The sequence below is a fragment of the Pseudorca crassidens genome, chromosome 3 (assembly GCF_039906515.1).
Source record: "Pseudorca crassidens isolate mPseCra1 chromosome 3, mPseCra1.hap1, whole genome shotgun sequence".
Classification (NCBI taxonomy): domain Eukaryota; kingdom Metazoa; phylum Chordata; class Mammalia; order Artiodactyla; family Delphinidae; genus Pseudorca; species Pseudorca crassidens.
In genome coordinates this window covers 74,970,628-74,992,686 of record NC_090298.1, presented here as the reverse complement: position 1 = coordinate 74,992,686, position 22,059 = coordinate 74,970,628, and the positions used below count along the sequence as shown (strand labels likewise).

General features: G+C 36.3%; 1 long non-coding RNA gene across 1 annotated transcript in view; it reads left to right on the top strand.

The window, feature by feature from the left end:
* LOC137220746 (uncharacterized) overlaps positions 1–22,059 on the top strand; it is a 150,223-nt gene that overhangs the window by 21,253 nt on the left and 106,911 nt on the right. The gene's annotated exons all lie outside the window — the stretch shown is intronic.

Sequence of the window (22,059 nt, the reverse complement as noted above, 5' to 3'; positions counted from 1 at the left end):
AATTAATTAATAAAGTTAAATTTTTTTCCTACTGGTTATGAATAAAAATGTTTTGAATAAAAATGGTACAAGTCAGGCACAATTTCAAGGGATAGACTTTCTGATAAGCATTTCTTCCTTCTCCAAGAAGGAGAAAACCCATTTAATTGTCATAAAATACCGTCAACATCCATATTTCATATGTAATGTTTCTCATAGTTTTCTCAAATCTAGGAGATATTTAGCTACATTATCATAAAGCATATATTTTATCCATTTATCGTATGCAAAGTACAGCAACTTTGTAGCAGGGGTGGGTATTAATAACGTTGATATAACTAGCAAATAGTAAATACTTGGTGAATGAGTGAATGGCAGAAATCACCTGTGACCATCTACCAAAGGGGAGACTAGAGTTACAGCTGGAATGACAGTTTAGGAGGTGGCACTAGGCCAGTGAACGTTCTAAAATACACGAGTCATTTTAGTCTAGTGAGCATGGATGTGGAGAATAGGTAGTCATAGGATAAAAAATATCCATGACTGGGGATATTAGCTTTACCTCTGATTCTTAAACTGAAAGATAGGAATGAACTATCTATAAGACTTGTAGATTCTATCACTCTTCACCCATGTTCCATGGCTTTCTCGTCAGTGTCTTCCTATATCTTTGCCCTGTTGAGTGCAGGCCTGGCCTTTTGATGTGGTTTGGCCAAGGAAATATGAGCAGAAGTGAGTTGTCACTTCAAGCAGAAGCTTTAAGAGCCAGGGCATAGTTTGCTTATTCTCTTTCCCTCTGCATGACAGTCAGCAAAGTTCCAGATAAAGGGCAAAGGAGAGCCAAGCTACGGCTGACTTGTGATATACACAATACTGTGCATGAGAGACACACTTTTGTTACTGCTAGCCTTTGGTGTTTTGCAACTCTCTTTTACCCCTGTAAAACACAGCTTACCCTGACTGACAGAGATGTAAACTGTGTTCTTTCAGCATGACCTAAAGAATGTGACTCTGTGAGCTTTGGGATGAAATTAGCTGTCATCTTCCTGCTACCATATCTAGGACCCTCCTTGCTTCCACACCCATCTACTCCTTCTTGCCTCTTTAATGGATAGAGTGAACCTCCTCTGAACAATGGCCACAACCTCTACTTGTGCTCTGGATCCCATCTCCTCCCAAATGCTAACAGCCTTTTCTCTCTGACATTGCAGGAGAGAAGGGATAACTCAATCTTTCCCTGTCGAATGGATCATTCATATCTTCTGTGCTAAAAACAGTTCTTTCTTCGTTCCATGTCCCTTTCAGCTGGCCCCTTCCCATTTCTCTCTCCTTTTTCTCAACCAAACTTCTCAAACTACTTAACTGTGGGTGCTGTCTGCACTTCCTCACATTCAAATCTTTAAGCTACTCTGAGTTTTTTTATCGCACCACTGAAAACAAATCACTCTTGTCAAGGTTACCAAAAGCCTCCCTATTGTCCAATCCAGGGGACACTTTAATGTACTAATTTTGCTCTGCTTCTTAGCAGGATTTCACTAAGGTGACCATTCCCTCCCTCATGAAGGACTCTTCACTCGGTGTCCAGGACATTCTCCTGGCTTCATTCTTACCTTTGTGGTCGAATCTTTTTCCTTTACTCACCTGTAAAATTTGTAAAAAGTGGTACTCCGTATGGGTCAGTATTGAGTCCTTTTTCTTACTATCTGCAGATTATCTCCACGTATTGAATTTGGTCTCATGACAACTGTGGTTTCTAGAGTTGCCATTCTGAAGTTCCCACTTAGAAATACTCATAAAAACCCCATTTATATAAATATATACTTTCTTATTTCCCACTTCAAAACATTTTTCATGAAATTTTAGGCAGCATTCATAATGTTATTTTAATTCCCTCATTTTATTCTTTAAAAAAACTATCGATCATCTGCAGTGTGCCAGGCACTATAATAAATGTTAGCAATATAAAAATGAATCAGATATAATTCTTGCTCTCAAAAAAGTGCTTAGTGGGGAGGAATATACGCACACGATTATGGTAAAATGAGTAAAATGAGAACATTTCTAATAATGTACCTTCTATAACACATGGTGGGAACATAAAGGAAAGAGAATCTAGGTTTTCTGGGGCAGTAAGAGAAAGATTCCCAGAGGAAGTTATATTTGGGCTAAAACGTAGTCAAACAGAAATTTATAGAAGCAGGGAAGAGGAAACATTATTCCTAAAGGCAAGGAGATGTGAGAAGGCCTGTCATATTTAGGGGATTTAAAATAGTTCAATAGTTTTACAAAGAATAGGTGAGGTGGGAGAAGACTAAGAGGTGAATTTGGATTTAGGGACCGGGCTGAGGGCATGAGGGCATTTTATGGAATCATATTTTCTTGACTTTGGGCGACATTTCTGAGCTCTTTCCAATGTTTCTGTTTAATCCGTCCCAATCCTATACGCATGGACCCTATTATATCAATACTAAGGGGAGGAACAACATAGACAATACTAAAAGTTTTGAGACAGGAAGCATTGTATGCTGTTACATTTCTAGTCTTCGTATTCTTCTATTGTATCTGTTTTCATTCTGGTCTTCTATTTTCTGACTACTTCATTTGGTTTTGAGTAGCAGTTTTCTGGAAAGATAGAGGCTGAAAGTTTTTTTTTAATTTATTTATTTTTAATTTATTTATTTTTGGCTGCATTGGGTCTTCATTGCTGTGCGCAGGCTTTCTCTAGTTGTGGAGAGCGGGGGCTACTCTTCGTTACAGTGTGCGGGCTTCTCATTGCGGTGGCTTTTCTTTTTGGGGAGTGCAGGCTCAGTAGTTGTGGTGCACGGGCTTTGTTGCTCTGCGGCATGTGGGATACTCCCGGACCAGGGATCGAACCCATGTCCCCTGCATTGGCAGGCGGATTCCCAACCACTGTGCCACCAGGGAAGCCCAGGCTGAAAATTTTAATGTGTTGATAAGTACTATTACTATTTATATAATCTAATTCCTGTCCTTTACCTTTCATACTATAGGGAAACAATACTTCTGAATATTGAATGGCTGTTTGAAGACTAAACTTTCTCTAGTTCAATATGGATAAAATCAGTTATAAAATGTTTGAGAGTTCAGTACTAGAAGAAATTGGTATAGAGTGAGTTACTGTAATACATAGTTTTATCTAACAGAACCCATTGAAAGTGCATGCATCTGGGTGACTTGGCACTGTTTTAGTAATGGCAAACATGACAATTTCTATAATTTTATTATATTTACATTCTAAGCCTAAATTTATTGATATTTCTTATTATGCTCATGATGGATAACATCTTTAAAAAATTAAAAATGGCTAACCCAGTATATATACATGGATTCTTAAATATTCCACACCCACCAGAGTAATGCAGCAAGAACTTTTGAAACTAATTCAGGGAAGGCGATTTTGCTTCTAAATATTATAATATAAATAGTATTTAAAATATTTAAATTCTGTGATGCAAAATTCAGTTGAGTGGTGTAAAACATATTTTGACTTTGCTTTACCTTAAAAAAAAACTCTTCTATTTTCATCACTTAATTTATGACAGGAATGACAAATTGATCATGAACAGGGCATTCTAGATGAGATTTTTAACTTCACAGATGAATATGTTGGGGTGAATCAAATAGTTGAACGGACAAACCTTCCCCATGGAGTGCTAGCAGGCACCATTGTCTTACTTGAATTATTTTATAGTTGCAACTGAATGGACTCTGATAACTTCTCCAGTGAATTAGTCATTCTAGCGAACTGCCTACAGCATTTTTGTGAAAGCAGTAGAACCAAGAACAAAGAGACATTAGTGTATGAATCAGATTCTGCCCTGTGACTTCACAACTAAGTTGAAAAAAAAATGGGCTGATAGAAAGGAAAGTGCAAGCCTAATTTTCTGAAGATAGAGGCAGTTTGTAAAATGACTCTAAATATACAGTGATTTCTTATCTGCTGAGCTCTAGCCATTCAAACGCTCGTTATAATTTTCCATTAGCATTTGATAGACCATAGCTGGGTGGGTGGCCGCTGACATATAAGTTGGCTCCACTAAAGTAAAGACTCATTACTTATAGGGAACTTGAGCTACTGGGCACAGGGATAGTTTTTAAACACCAATCCTTCCCCACCCGTCCAACAACATGTGTCAGGACATGTGATGTCTCTCACACCAGGACACGTTCAGGAATAAAAAAAGTCTACACTCCAAATTATATGAGGAGAGACTAAACAATTTATAAGATGATTTAAATAAAAAGCTAAGTAATTATGGGCTTCTTTTTTCCCCATAGTGCTGATGTGTCCTCTCAGCGTTAGGTAAAGTGTTTAGGGATATTCATGAAGGATTCTAGGACACTGGAGTGCTACTGGGTTTGTTAATTTCTACCAGAAAGCCTCAGATGTGTTACTCTACTTGAGTGGGTAGTGGGGAAATCTGGTTCATTATTTCTGATAATGGAAAATGTACTTTTCTGCAATGGCAGCTACACAGCTCACAATTGTGGTTGTTGAGGAATTAGGCATTAGCTTTTCCAGGTGTCTAGGGTTCCACTCTATATCTCTCTTTTTGTACGTTACAGCTCTTACAAAGCAGCTAGTACAATGACAAAGAGCTTAGCTTGTTGAAAAATGGGAAGGTCCCAAGTGCAGAGGAAAAGTTGACCCAGGTCTTAAAATGTAATTAAATGAAAAAAACACATGCCTCCCCATTTGTCTGTTGGGTTAAAATAAAGTTAAATACATAAATTTTTTAAATTGAAATATTTGTTTCTTAAAACTCTTTTAAAAGTTTAGTTTCTGTGTTTGAGATGTGGCTCAAACTTTTTATTTGTTAATGTTCATACAAAAAGAATAACATTTAGTATGTACAAGATAGTATTCTAAATACTATAGGGGATGCAAATGTTTAAGGATAAGGAGATGTTCAGGTCTCTCAGTACAGTTTTGCTTCTAGTCATAGGATGGTACCAAATAACCACAAAGCAAAGCACATGGGACTTACAAATATAAAACATAATTCTTAACTTTTAGGTTGTGTATTTTTTTTTCAGTTGACATATGCAATGTAGCAGGGAATGGTTCTAAAGTCTTGCTCTGATAATTGAAATCTGTTCTCTGTGGTGGCCTGCATTAAATGCATCTGAGATACCAGAAATTCTTTGATATTATATAGAAGAAGGAATAAAAATAATTGGATAGTTAGAAATGTTGAAGTTTGTATAACCTGTTTACTCATTCTATAATTATGTTTCTCAAGAAGGCCCAGGGAACATTCTCTTCACTGAGGCATTGAGAAATACATTGTTGAAGGATTACTAACTTTAGAAAATCAGTAGTGACTGTCCTCTGTAAGTGGGGGTCATGGTAGGTGATGCCCCAATAAAAATAGACTTATTATTTTCATTGGGGATGATAGGATTCAGAGTGGCAGAAGAATTTAATCACCACTTCAAGTCAGTAATGGGGTTGAATTTTATTGAAAATTCTTGGCATCTGTTGGGGTTATAATATCATTTTCTTCCTTTAATCTACTTCTTATACTGAATTACTGTAATAAATTTCCTAGGGTTACATCAGGCTTTCATTTCTATGATAGTATATTTGATAACAATATTTTATTTTGTGGCTGGACTATGGGATTCATTTATTAATATCTTGAATTTATATAATAAGCAAAATTGGACTACAATTTTATCTTGTCTTATCCTTGTCCAATTTGTGCTATCAGAATTTTTCTAGCCTTCAAAAATATGTTGGGCAGACTTCCACATTTCCCTGTTTTTCTATGCTCATGGGGATTATTTGTTCTGGGAATTGTTTACTATGATTTTTCCATAAAATCATCTGGGTTTGATACCATTTTAGGAATAAACTTTAACATTTTCTTCTACAGTAATTATTCTGTTCAGATTTTCCACTATTTCTTAAAACATTTCAAGTCATTTTCTAATCCTTTTCACTGGTATAAAACAGAATATTCTTACGTAGTTATTTTTAGAAAGGATGTGAGAGGGGTAAAATTTGAGTCTTTGCTTTTCTGAATATGCTGTTATTGTGTCTTTATAATTGATTAAAACTATAGCTAGGTCAAGAATTAGATTTAAACAAATGTCCTTCTGGTTCTCTGACAGCATTGCTCCATTGTCTTCTAGAATAAGTTGTTGCTGAGAAACTTGATACAAATATACTGCGTCTTATTCCTCCATAGGTCACCTATTTACGTCCCCGTGAAAACTTTAGGATTTTCCCTTTCTTTGGAGTTTTAAAACTCTACTATGATTTATCTTTATGAGTATCTTTTTTCTTTGATTCTGTTGAGCCCTAGTTAGGCCCAAAGGCATGCATCTTTTTTTAGCTCTGGGAAATTTTCTTCTATAATTTTTTGATGATTTTCTTTCCTTCATTGTGCTTGTTACTCTTTTCATAAATCTAGTGTAATGGATGTTGGAGTTTATAATTCTATTATCAATATGTCTTAGATTTATTTTGTACAGTGTAATCAATATTTTATTCTTTTGTATCATGTTTTGGAAGAATCTTTCAGGTTCTTCTTTCAGTTTGTGAATTCATTCTGTGGCTGTGTTTTCATTTCATTTAGCTTTCAAAATTACCACTTAATTTTTTTGACAATCATATTTAAAGTTTTAAGATCATTAATTGTTTCTATTTTTGTGTATGAAATATCCTTTTGAAGTTCTCTAAATATATCAAGTATAAATATTTGAAATGTTTGCTCTGTTAGGCAAACTTTAATTTCTCAGCTGTTAATTTTTTATTTAATTTGTTGTCTTTATCATGCTGATAATTTCCTCAAATATTTGGTGATTATTATCTTTTGCCTCTTCTTTGTGTTTAAATATTCTCGTTCACAATCTATAGACAGTCCCTGCTTATTCTAGGGGAGAGATCATACATACTGTTGTATGGTGTGCACAGGTACCTCTAGGAATTAGGGATTCTTATTCTTCCTGGTTTTGCTAGCTATCTGCCAAAACATTGCCTTTCCAGACCTAATATTTAGTATTTATTGCATTAGCTGCGGCTTCCAGGAAAATACCTCTGCTGCCTACTGTTCTGGGCAATGGGCAATCAACCTAATGATTTTCTGTGCACCTTTCTTGCTGAGCCCAGAGCACTCCTGGGATTGCTTTTCTCTTTTGCTTATGTGATTGATTATGGTCTGTTTTTCAGTAATTCCTGAAATATTCTAGTTTACTAATGGCACTTTCATTTTCACTGATGTACATTAATGTACTTTAAAAGTATAATTTTTGTCATTCCAAGGACTTTAAGCAGGAAGGGAAAAAAAGATATGTGTACTCAGTGTGACATCTTGGTCAAATATTATCTCCATTCCTTTGAACATTTTATTGTCTTGGTCTGGTATTACCAGTATTCTAAGGTCTGCCCAACACGTTATTTTTCATCTTTCAGAGTCCTAAAAAGATGAAGTCAGGCTGTGGGAAGGATGGCCAAATCATACACGAGACCACGACACTGGGGCTCCTTCCCTCAGAAGGCTGGTATTGAATGGATTACTGCCTGAGGCAACAATGTAATAAGCAGTTACTTGATCAAAAGCAGGGAACTGCCCAGTAGAATCAGAGGATAGAGGATATATTCTCTGTAGTACATCTGTGTTCAGAAATGCAGAAAAATTTTAGAAAATTTCTGTTTCCAATGAGATTCAAAAAACATTCATTAGGTTTTAACAAGCAGTTATGAAGATAAAACAAAATTAAGATACAGAAGTACTGTATAGGTATGATAAACAGAACTGTTAAATTAGTAACTTCAAGGGAAGCAGGCTATAAAAAAATTGACAGAAAGAAAATAAAATTAACAAAATAAAAAAATAGATGTGATGAAATATTACAATTTCAGGAAAAGTATAAATAATTGAAAATAATAAAAAATTTAGTAATATGGACAGAGCTATATGATACAATCTACATATATAGAAAGTGAGAACAGAGTAGATGAACAAAAGTAATAAGCAAAGATGTGACAGAAGAAGATTCATTAGCAAAAGATAGACTGACTTTTAAAAATATAGAAATAGCTCATGAAATCTGAGAAATATTAATTTTACTACACATATTGGTGAAATTATTATATTCTAAAAATACAGCAAAATTATCAGACATGTTAGCAGGAAAATCATGTTACTTATAAAAAACAAAACTTAGGCTGGCTACAGACTTCTCCAAATATTTTTGGACCATATGTAAAACAACATGAAAAAGAATGTTAAATATAAAGTTAAAGACAAACATACATCAGACTTACCAAAAAAAAGAAAACCAAACCCAGAGGAAGCAATATTACTTTGATACAAAATAGAATTCACGAATAAAAAGCATATAATGTCACGTTTTTATTTTGATAAAAGCTGATGTCCACAATAAAGTTATAACAGTTATAAAACATTATGTGACTGAAAAGATAAATTATCTACCGCATAAACTGTTAGAAATACATGGAGAAACTGACAGAAACACAATTGTAATGGGATACTTTATCACATACTATTCTTAGTCTTTGACAAATCAAAAGTAAAAAATAAATAAGGATTGAAAGGACTTGAAAAAATGGAGTTAACATAATAATTATATCTATATTTATATTTTTACATACATGATATGTGGCATGTGTATATATTTATACTAAAATTTTATAAAATTTAAATGTATCTATATAAAACTCTATATTCTAAAGGAACAATATTTTCTTTAGAAATGCCTCAAACACTTACAAAAAGTGATCATATGCCAAACACACACGGTCAAAATCATAATTAAAAACCAGGAGTAGAAACTGTGTAAGCTGTGTATTTTAATGGCATTGCAATAAAATAAAAACCTAATTGCACATCTAAACAAAAAATTCACACTAGTTAGATATTAAAAGCAAAATAAAGCATTTTGCCAAAGAGTTCTTGGATTAAAGTAGCACTACAGATTTTAGCTAGCATATTTAGAGAGATAAGGAGCACTTTCTAAATTAAAACCACTGTGATATTTCCAAAGTCATGGTTTGAAGGCAGATTTATAGACTGGAGTTCCTTGTTTATTAAACAACAAAGAATGAAAATCAATTAATATTTAACCCAAAAAGTTGGAAGAAAAACAACAAAGCAAACATAAGAAACTCAGGAGAAAGAATATGATTCAATCACTGATTTATTATTTTTTTAGGAAAGAACAGCAAAAAAGGAAGAATAACTAATAGAAAAACTTCTGGAATACCCAAACAAGAACAAAATAAATGGAACATTAAATGTAGACATTTATAGTTTATAAGGGGGGGATATATCAGTAAATGGGAGAGTTTAAACATTTTAAGAAAATTTTGCACACCACTCTATGCTAATAAACTTAAAAATCTCAATGAATACGTAAGTTCCTGACAAGGTATAAGTTAACAAAATTGGTCTGAAAAGAGGTGGAAAATTTAAATTTAAGTAGGCCTACAACTGTTAAAAAAATTAAAAAGTAAATTCAAGTTTTAACTTTTGTGTCTTCAAAGTGCACTGATTAAAAATTCCCATAGTGTTTAAGTAGATTGAGAGCATAAAAAGAGAACATTTCAAGTCATTTTATGAAGGTAGTAAGCTTTGATAACAAAGTATGACAAAGTTAGCACAGCAGTGAAAACTACAGATTAATGTCATTACTGTAATACATGGATGAAAATATACTAAATAAATATCAGAAAATAAAAAATAGGAGCATATTTAAATAATGAAACACCATAACCAAAACTAGTTTTTCATCCTCAAATAAAATAATTCATTATGATTTGACATATTAATTTGAACATTACATCATAGGTTGCAGAATAAAAGTAATATGATCATTATGAATGATGCCTAATACATTAGTTTCCTATTGCTTTTGTAACAAATTACCACAAACTCAATGTCTTGAAACAACACGAATTTATTATCTTACAGTTTGGGAGATCAGGAGCCCTAAAATCAAAGTGTTGACAGGGCTGCATTCCTTCTGGAGGCTCTAGGGAAGAATCCATTTTTATGCTTTTCCAGCTTGTAGAGGCCACCTGCTTTCCTTGGCTCATGTCCCCTTCCTCTTATCCTTCCAACTTCTTCTGTCATCACATCTTTACTGACTCTGACCCTCTTGCCTTTCCTCTTACATGGACCCTTGTGATTACCCTGAGGCCACCTGGATAATCTGGGATAATTTCCCCATATCAAGGCCCTTAATCGCATCTGCAAAGTATGTTTCACTATATGTAAGGTAACACAGTAACAGGTTTTGGGGATTAGAATGTAGACATCTTTGGGGCCACTTCTCTGTTTATCAAACCCCAAAAGAATCTAATTAAATCTAAAATCTCTTCTGGTCAAATTCTTATCAAACCAGGATCAGAAGCATACTTTGTTAAGATTGTAAAGCCTTTGCATTACCAGCTGTCACCATCTTACTTTGTGGAGAAACACTGGAGATATTCTTAATAAAATTAGCAATCATTGTCATCTTATTCCTACAATGCTATTATTTAATATTGTTTAGGAAGTAGTAACATAAATAAGAATGGAGCTCTAGTTTAGAAAGGAGATTCAGTTTTCATATTTTCCAGTGATGTTACTGTACACATAAAGAGCAGAAGAATCGATTGAAAAACTGTTAGAGTTAATATAGAGCTTAATAAAATGACTGGACTCTGAAGAAACAACCAACAACTAAATAACCAAATAAATAAATAAACAGTATTTAATATACTGACAGGAAAAGGTTTAGTTCAGGCAACAAAAAGAGCCCCTTTGTCTGCAGGGACAAAAAGTACAGGAAGAAAAGGAAGTCGGAGGCTTAGACCAATAATTTGCAGACTTTATAGTGTCAGGCCTCCTTAACACTATTAAGTAGTGAGAATGCTGTCTAGCTTTTTTTATGTGGGTTGTATCTATCGATACTTACTATAGTAGAGATTAAAATAGAGAAACTAAAGAAAATTTAGTAATTAATTAAAAAATAGTAGTAAGCCGATGTTAAAAATAACATGTATTTTGTGAAAAATAAGTATATTTTCCAAACGCCTTCAAAATTTAGTGAGAAGAGCGGCATAGTTTACAGTTTTCCAAATGTCTTTAATGTCAGAAGACAGCTGAATTTTTTTGTCTGCCTCTACATTCACTTTGTTGTGATATGCTGTTTTGGTTAAAGTACATGAAAAATGTCTGACCTTAGATAGGTAGTTGGAAAAGGGAAGAGTATTTTAATAGCCTTTTGGAGAGTTGTCGATATTCTGCTTTGACCTTGACAAGTGGTAGTCTCTTAACATGTTTCAGTGAGGAGTCTGAAATGATGTTAATGAACTTTTTGTACTCTGCTTCATTAAAATCCATTGGCCTGTCTTGCAGTTTGACTCTTTCACTCATGCATGGTTTTGTAACATTATGCCTCAATCACTTGAAAAATATTTGTAAACTAACTTTGCAGGTCTTCCATATGTTGACACATTTCATTAGACAATATCTAAAGATCACATTTGTTAATACCACTGCTGATCTCATCAGAAGAGTTTTTAAGTACTGGGAAGTCATCAAGCTCAGGGGCAGATACAAGTTCTCCAAAATTCTAATTTTTGCCTGAAAACACTAAGATTTTGGAATTGACTGCTACTACAGCCTATGCCAAAATTATCTGACCAATGTGGAGGTACCAGGAGACCTTCAAGCTGGTTATTTTTATCTTTACAATCAATGGTTCATGATCCGTAAGAAAAATAAACTATCAGTGATATTTAGACTGTAAGTTGGAAGCACATGTGCATCTCTGGCCCATCAATAGTTCATATAAATTATAATGAACATTTGAAAACTATGGCAAGAGTCAAAACATTTATTTTATAGGGTATGGAAGAATGAATTGGAAGTGAATGAGGAAGGAAAACTGGAGGAAATAAAATTGTTTTAGTAATTTAATTACACTAGGTCCTAATGGGCTTCCCTGGTGGCGCAGTGGTTAGGAATCCTCCTGCCAATGCAGGGGACTCAGGTTTGAGCCCTGGTCTGGGATGATCCCACATGCCATGGAGCAACTAAGCCTGTGCTCCACAACTACTGAGCCTGCACTCTAGAGCCCGTGAGCCACAACTACTGAGCCTGTGTTCTAGAGCCCACGAGCCACAACTACTAAGCCTGTGTGCTACAACTACTGAGCCTGCACTCTAGAGCCCATGAGCCACAACTACTGAGCCTGTGCTCTAGAGCCCGTGAGCCACAACTACTGAGCCCACGTGCTGCAACTACTAAAGCCCACGTGCCTAGAGCCTGTGCTCTGCAACAAGAGAAGCCACCACAATGAGAAGCCCGTGCACCGCAACAAAGAGTAGCCCCCGCTCGCCGCAATTAGAGAAAGCCCATGTGCAGCAACGAAGATCCAACACAACCAAAAAAAAAAAAAAAAAGGGTCCTAATAAGGGTAAGGTTAGTAGGAATGGAAATGATGAAATACGTTCAAGACATTGCATATATATGTCTTAGTTTTTATCACTATTATTACTGCAAATAAGGGTCTAAAAGAACTTGATCAGAGATTGAGTAATGGAGTAAAAAGAAGAGAATTCATATGTGGTTCTAAGATTTTAATGTGTGAGAAGAAGCAAATTTTGGTATTGAAATTGGGATGGTTTAGAGAGAGTCTGGATTAGATGGTATCCAGGGAATAGATGACATTTATAGCTCCGGGAACTGGAGGTGGTTATCTAAATCCCAAGTGTATGTAGAGAAAAGCAGTCACAAAATTGAGGCTCGAGGCTCTCAGGTTTAGAGTTTGGTGAGATGCAGAAGCATCAACAAAGAGAATGAGAAGGAGTAGAGAGTGAGATAGACAGAATATTTCCCCAGAAACAAAGCTGGAAAAAAGCTTAAAGAGATCATCTGTATCAATGTTGTTGATACTTAAGATGAGAACTGGTAAATGACCGTTGCGTTCATCAGTGTGATAATCATTAACGATCTTGACAAGTGAAGATGGAGAGGTGGGGATAGAAGTCATCTGGCAGGAGGTTCAAGGGAGAATGATAGAAGAAGCTAAAGAGGAATACTACAAAGGGGAGCAGAGAGATTGCTTGTTAGCTAGTAGGCTATGGTCTCCTAGGCTACATGTGGTCAAGAGAGGGTATTTTAAAGATCAGAACATCCTAGTAACTGCATTCTGAACACTGATCCAATAGAGAAGGAAAATTGATGATAGAGGAGAAAGAGAAGACAGACAGTGGAGCAATGTCTCTTAGTGAGCAAGAGGAGATGGAACCAAGGACGAGATGGAGGGGGAGGGCCCTCATAGGAACAGGCAAGCCACCCAGGGAAACAGAAGGGAAGGCAGAAGTAGGCGCCAGCTGCAGGAAGGTGTGAGAATGTGGCGGGAGAGCCTGTCGAAATTCTTTTCTGCTTCCTTCTGTTGTTTCACAAGGTCCTAGAAAGAAAGGTGAGGGAGTTGATATATGCAAGTGAATAATTATCACAATGAAGCATGGAATCCAAGGTGGGAAGGGAGGAGGACATGAGGGAAGTTAGAGACCTGAAAGGGTGGTAGGATCAGAGAATTACAGTAAATGAATTGAAATACTGGCATATAGCATGGTTAAGACCAAAAGCAAATTACTGAGTGGGTGAGAACTGTAAACAAATAATTGTACTTGTGCTTACATCTCTTGTCTCAAAGATAAATTCTTAGTGAAAAGTTCTGATTATAGAGTGATTAATGAAGGTTGTTTTCATTTTCATGTATTATTCTGATTGTATAAGTTTCTTTCAGAAGTCAGGCTTAGTATCATATACCTGGTGGACCCCGCTTGAGAAACCATTGGTCTCATCTGTCTTGTCCCAGCCCCTACAGAAGCAGGCAGCTCTAAGTGGGCTCTGATTGACACCATGCAAGTGCAATCTGACAGCACTTACCTGGTGCCCCTGTGGACCTCTCACCTTCCACACAAGTGTTGACTGACAGGTGTGGGGAACTGCATGACCAGCTTGGTGCTGGGAATCTACACATGTGGAACTGGGAAATGTGCAGGGAGTTAATTAGGCAACATTAAGCCAGGGTTAAAACCCATGGAAGGTGGGAGCTTGTAGAAAAGTTCCCCCTTTTGCTTCCTCCAACAGCTGTTCTGAGAAGCTGCGTAGAGAGTTTCTAGGATGTTGGAACACTCAGTTGCAATTAGCAGTGCTGAACTTGAAACACATCCTCAAGTCTTTGTTAGGGCTTTTTCTCCTTCCCCTTGTCCCTCACTCCTGCTCCCAGGGTTGCTCTCCATGATAAAGTAGGAGCCTATGAGCCCTCAACCTCAGACTCTGCTCTCGGGGAACCCAGACTGAGACAAGCAACATGACATTTCTACGCTCTACCAACTCTAGTAAAGGAATAAAACTGCATTTAAACAAATAACTTCTTTGAATAAGCATCAAGAGAATCTGACAAAAAAATTTAGCTTGAGATTAGAATCTGTAATTTTTCTTCATTAACATAGACTTTTATTGATATGATTTCAGTCATTGGTTATTGTTTATGAACTTAAGTTCTAACATTGCATTTTGTGGCAATTTAGACAAAATATACATGATTACTTTGGTCTAAAAAGTTAAAAGTAAAAGTACAGTTATGTTTATTATACTTCATATAATGTGTACTAAGAATTATTATTTTCCTTTTCTTAGTTTTGCTTATTAAAAATGTTCAGCCTTCATGATTCTTTCATGGATTATTGATACAGCTTCTTAGCTCATTTCCCTGTCTCTGAGTCCCACCCGCTTCTATCCCTACACATTGTTCTCAGTGATCTTTCTAAAACAAAGATTTGATCTGCTGGACTTCTCTGCTTAAAAGCCTTCAATAGTTTTTCATTGCCAAAAGTTAAGCCCAAACTCTTAGGATGACCTATAACTTGCTGCTCTCTCCTTTCCAACATCCTTGAGCCCCATGCTGTCTCTATATTTAATTATTTGTAATTCTCTTCGCTGGCCAAACTATTTCAGTTTTTGGGTTCAGACCTGCTCAAGTGTCTCCTCTTTGGCAAAAGGTTCATCTTCCATGCCCAGTTGGATTTGATCACTCTCTCTTCTAGGGAGGTATACTTTGTTCCTTCCTCTTTTATAGCATGAATCACACTGTACTATTATAATGATTTGTTTGCAAAACTCTTCTCATCTACTAGACAAGGCTTTCCTCATTTTTATGTGCTTAGCCCTTTCTGGCACTTGGTATGTAATAGTTCATCAGTAAATGTCATTGTGATTGCAGTCAACAAAACTGTGCTATCTTTGAAAGTAACAAAACTGGATTAAAAATTTATATTTCAAAGTTTTTGTGAATTCAAATAGCCACCCATTCTTCTTTCCCAGCTCTATTGTCCCCAGGCCCCTTAATGGAATCAGTGGGGAAAGTAATTATAAACTTTAGCTGGATATTCTGGGTTCACAACACATTTTGGAACATATGAGTATAAAAATTCCTTTTAGGTTAAGCTTCTACTCTTCAGTGGGAATGTTTACACTTTATCTGCAGTTAACAGTATTCTGTGTCAGCAGCAGGCTGGAGGGTGGCTTGTAAATGCTGAGAGTCATGGAGCAAAGTTAGCCTAGTCAAAAATTAGACATTTGCTCTTGAACATGTGCTCCTCTCTAGCTTGTACGGTATTGAATTTCCAGCAGCTGAGCTCCTTGAGTCAACCATGAACACAATAATTATTGGGCATATGTATTAGCATTTAAGACTCTAGAGGGGGCGCTGTAGCCCGACCAGCTCTCTCTGCACACAGGTATGTTTTGTTTAACCTGTTCATGTTTTAAAACTATAAATTACTTGCCAGCATTCAAAAACCAATATATTTCACACATAGAAAATCTTCTCCTGAAGAGCAAGAAGATCTGGGACAATAGACTCACATTTTTCCATAAGACAACAATGGCTGGAGCTGAACACTAACTATGAGGCACACATTGCCCTGTCCACCTCTATCCTAGCCCAGCTTCCCTCTATCATTTGTTTACTTTGACCCCTTGGTCATTGTAAGAATTTTGATTTGCAAATCCTGACTTTTGTTTGTACAGCACATTAAAATTATTCCTTCTGTGTTAGTGCTCTTGTCCCATGAAACCATGACCTTACTCCATTATAAGTCAAAATTCGACATAATTTTCTGATAGTTTGAGTTATTTATAGTAGAATATTTTAAAAATACCATATGATTAAATGTAAATATTTCCCCTATACCACATTATCACTTAACATTTTAAACATCCAAACTTAAGTTGAAGTCTTCTGGGATCAAGTACAAACAATTTTGCTGTCAGCTTTTTCAAGAACCAACTTTAATAAGGTAAACCAAGTTGCTCAGAAGAATTAAGATAACTCAAAATATCTGTACCATATTATCTGCTAAAATTTTGTATTTTTTGACATCTTGCACTATGTCAATACATTTCTCTCATGTCGTGTTGTGTTATGCCAGTTCATAGTGGGAAGAAGCATAACAGGATGTGACATTATGTAAGTGATGCACTGACATGTATAATTTTAAAAAGACTACCCTCCTGTTGGAAGCAGACACACACAGTTAATTCAGATCCTGGGAATTTAAAATGAAATTGATGAACAAAACTAGAAATGTCCATGAACTGATGAATGAATGATGTTGTTCACCAACCCAAAAGTAGATTGTGATATGTGACTACATTATCATCACTGAGGATCTCAGAGCTAAATATTACCCATGTATAAAGTAGTCATTTGCTATTTTCCAAATTTGACTAGATTCTTTACAGGTAGTCTACGTAGTAAACATTTAAGAAGAGTATTTTTATTTAAAAAATTTTAGATTTTTCTTCTCCTCTGGGTCCCCTTTTGATTGACATCCTTTCACAAGTGTGGTCCTTGCCATCAAGGTGGTCAAGACCAGTGTCTCTCACTGATCTGGTAGTAGTTTCTGCAGGTGAAGAAAGCAGCCTGGCTGGTGTCATACTAGGTCTTCAACATGGTCTTCATCATGTGCCAAGCCGTGTGGCTGACAGGGTCTTGGTGCTCCGGCCCGGTGTCAGGCCTGCGCCTCTGAGGTGGGAGAGCCAAGTTCAGAACGTTGGACCACCAGAGACCTCCTGGCCCCATGTAATATCAATCAGTGAGAGCTCTCCCAGAGATCTCTGTCTCAACGCTAAGACCCAGCTCCACCCAATGGCCAGCAAGCTCCAGTGCTGGACACCCCATACCAAACAACTAGCAAGACAGGAACACAATCCCACCCATTAGCAGAGGCTGCCTAAAATCATACTAAGTTCACAGGCACCCCAACAAACACCACGAGACGGAGCCCTGCCCACCAAAAAGACAAGATCCAGCCCCACCCACCAGAACACAGGCACCAGTACCCTCCACCAGGAAGTCTACACAACATTAATTTCAACAACATTCGAATTACAGGGGGCCCAGAAAAAGAAGAGAAAAAGAAACGGTCTGAGAAAATATTTTAAGAGATTGTAGTTGAAAACTTCCCTAATATGGGAAAGGAAATAGTCAATCAAGCCCAGGAAGTGCAGAGAGTCCCATACAGGATAAATGCAAGGAGAAACACACCAAGACACATATTTATCAAACTATCAAAAATTAAATAAAAAAAAAATTAAAAGCAGCAAGGGAAAAACAACAAACAACATACAAGGGAATCTCCATAAGGTTAACAACTGATCTTTCAGCAGAAACTCTGCAAGCCAGAAGGGAGTGGCAGGATATATTTAAAGTGATGAAAGGGAAAAACCTACAACCAAGGTTACTCTACCCAGCAAGGATCTCACTCAGATTCGATGGAGAAATTAAAACCTTTAGAGACAAGCAAAAGTTAAGAGAATTCAGCACCACCAAACAAGCTTTACAACAAATGCTAAAGGAACTTCTCTAGGCAGGAAACACAAGAGAAGGAAAAGACCTACAAAAACAAACCCCAAACAATTCAGAAAATGGTCATAGGAACATAAATATCAATAATTACCTTAAATGTAAATGGATTAAATGCTCCAAACAAGAGACATAGACTGGCTGAATGGATACAAAAACAAGACCCATATATATGCCGTCTACAAGAAACCCACTTCAGACCTAGGGACACATACAGACTGAAAGTGAGGGGATGGAAAAAGATATTCCATGCAAAGGGAAATCAAAAGAAAGCTGGAGTAGCAATGCTCATATCAGACAAAATAGACTTTAAAATAAAGACTATTACAAGAGACAAAGAAGGACACTACATAATGATCAAGAAATCAATCCAAGAAGAAGATATAACAATTGTAAATATTTATGCACCCAACATAGGAGCACCTCAATACATAAGGCAAATGCTAATGGCCATAAAAGGGGAAATCAACAGTAACACAATCATAGTAGGGGACTTCAGTAGCCCACTTTCACCAATGGACAGCTCATCCAAAATGAAAATAAATAAGGAAACACAAGCTTTAAATGATACATTAAACAAAATGGACTTAATTGATATTTATAGGACATTCCATCCAAAAACAACAGAATACACTTTCTTCTCAAGTGCTCATGGAATATTCTCCAGGATAGATCATATCCTGGGTCACAAATCAAGCCTTGGTAAATTTAAGAAAATTGAATTGTATCAAGTATCTTTTCCGACCACAATGCTATGAGACTAGATATCAATTACAGGGAAAAAACTGTAAAAACTACAAACACATGGAGGCTAAACAATATATTACTAAATAACCAAGAGATCATTCAGCAAATTAAAAAATACCTACAAAAAAATGACAATGAAAACACAATGACCGAAAACCTATGGGATGCAGCAAAAGCAGTTCTAAGAGGGAAGTTTATAGCAATACAGTCCTACTCCAAAAACAATAAAAATCTCAAATAAACAACCTAACCTTACACCTAGAGCAATTAGAGAAAGAAGAACAAAAAACACCCTAAAGTTAGCAGAAGGAAAGAAATCATAAAGATCAGATCAGAAATAAATGAAAAAGAAATGAAGGAAACCATAGCAAAGATCAATAAAACTAAAAGCTGGTTCTTTGAGAAGATAAACAAAATTGATAAACAATTAGCTGGAGTCATCAAGTAAAAAAGGGAGAAGACTCAAATCAGTAGAATTAGAAATGAAAAAGGAGAAGTAACAACTGACCCTGCAGAATACAAAGAATCATGAGGGATTACTACAGGCAACTATATGCCAATAAAATGGACAACCTGGAAGAAATGGACAAATTCTTAGAAAAGCACAACCTTCTGAGACTGAACCAGGAAGAAATAGAAGATATGAACAGACCAGTCACAAGCACTGAAATTGAAACTGTGATTAAAAATCTTCCAACAAACAAAAGCCCCAGGACCAGATGGCTTCACAGGTGAATTCTATCAAGCATTTAGAGAAAAGCTAACACGTATCCTTCTCAAGCTACTCCAAAATAAAGCAGAGTGAGGAACACTCCCAAACTCATTCTATGAGGCCACCATCACCCTGATACCAAAACCAGACAAAGATGTCACAAAAAAAGAAAACTACAGGCCAATATCATTGATGAACATAGATGCAAAAATCCTCAACAAAATACTACCAAACAGAATCCAACAGCACATTAAAGGGATCATACACCATGATCAAGAGGGGTTTTTCCCAGGGATGCCAGGGTTCTTCAATACATGCAAATCAATCAATGTGATACACCATATTAACAAACTGAAGGATAAAAACCATATGATAATCTTAATAGATGCAGAAAAAGCTTTTGACAGAATCCAACACCCATTTATGATAAAAAAAAAAAAACTCTCCAGAAAGTAGGCATAGAGGGAACTTACCTCAACATAATAAAGGCCATATATGACAAACCCACAGCCAACATCGTTCTCAGTGGTGAAAAACTGAAACCATTTCCTCTAAAATCAGGAACAAGATAAGGTTGCCCACTCTCACCACTATGGTTCAACATAGTTGTGGAAGTTTTAGCCACAGCAATCAGAGAAGAAAAAGGAATGCAAATCGGAAAAGAAGTAAAGCTGTCACTGTTTGCAGATGACATAATACTATACATAGAGAATCCTAAAGATGCTACCAGAAAACTACTAGAGCTAATCAATGAATTTGGTAAAGTAGCAGGTTGCAAAATTAATGCAAAGAAATCTATTGCATTCCTATACACTAATGATGAAAAATCTGAAAGTGAAATTTAGGAAACACTTCCATTTACCATTGCAACAAAAAAGAATAAAGTACCTAGGGATAAACCTACCTAAGGAGACAACGGACCTGTATGCAGAAAACTATAACACACTGATGAAAGAAATTAAAGATGATACAAACAGATGGAGAGATATACATGTTCTTGGATTGGAAGAATCAACATTGTGAAAATGACTATACTACCCAAGGCAATCTACAGATTCAATGCAATCCCTATCAAACTACCAATGGCATTTTTCACAGTATTAGAACAAAAAATTTCTCAGTTTGTATGAAAACACAAAAGACTCCAAATAGCCAAAGCAATCTTGAGAAGGAAAAATGGAGCTGGAGGAATCAGGCTCCCTGACTTCAGACCAAAGCTACAGTAATCAAGACAGTACGGTACTGGCACAAAAACAGAAATATAGATCAATGGAACAGGATAGAAAGCCCAGAGATAAACCCACACACATATGGTCACCTTATCTTTGATAAAGGAGGTAAGATATATAATGGAGAAAAGAGCCTCTTCAATAAGTGGTGCTGGAAAAACTGGACAGGTACCTGTAAAACAATGAAATTAGAACACTTCCTAACACCATACACAAAAATAAACTCAACATGATTTAAAGACCTAAATGTAAGGCCAGACACTATAAAACTCTTAGAGGAAAACATAGGCAGAACACTCCATGACATAAATCACAGCAAGATCCTTTTTGACCCACCTCCTAGAGAAATGGAATAAAAACAAACAAATGGGACCTAATGAAACTTAAAAGCTTTTGCACAGCAAAAGAAACCATAAACTAGACGAAAAGACAACCCTCAGAATGGGAGAAAATATTTGCAAATGAAGCAACTGACAAAGGATTAATCTCCAAAACATACAAGCAGCTCATGCAGCTCAATATCAAAAAAACAAACAACCCAATCCAATAATGGGCAGAAGACCTAAAGAGACATTTCTCCAAAGACGATATACAGATTGCCAACAAACACCTGAAAGGATGCTCAACATCACTAATCATGAGAGAAATGCAAATCAAAACTACAATGAAGTATCACCTCACACTGGTCAGAATGGCCATCATCAAAAAATCTGCAAGCAACAAATGCTGAAGAAGGTGTGGAGAAAAGGGAACACTCTTGCACTGTTGGAGGGAATGTAAATTGATACAGACACTATAGAGAACAGTATGGAGGTTCCTTAAAAAACTAAAAATAGGACTACCATATGACCCAGCAATCCCACTACTGGGTATATACCCTGAGAAAATCATAATTCAAAAAGAGTCATGTACCACAGTGTTCACTGCAGCACTATTTACAATAGCCAGGACATGAAAGCAACCTAGGTGTCCTCTGACAGATGAATGGATGAAGAAGATGTGGCACATATATACAATGGAATATTACTTAGCTCTAAAAAGAAACGAAATTGAGTTATTTGTAGTGAGGTGGAAGGACCTAGAGTCCGTCATACAGAGTGAAGTAAGTCAGGAAGAGAAAAACAAATACCATATGCTAACATATATATATGAAATCTAAGAAAAAATAAAAAGGTTCTTAAGAACCTAGGGGCAGGACAGGAATAAAGACGCAGACGTAGAGAATGGACTTGAGGGCATGGGGAGAGGAAGGGTAAGCTAGGACGAAGTGAGAGAGTAGCATTGACATATATACACTACCAAATTTAAAATAGATAGCTAGTGGGAAGCAGCTACATAGCACAGGGAGATCAGCTTGGTGCTTTGTGATCACCTAGAGGCGTGGGATAGGGAGGGTGGGAGGGAGAGGCAAGAGGGAGGGGATATGGGGATATATGTGTACATATAGCTGATTCACTTCGTTATACAGCA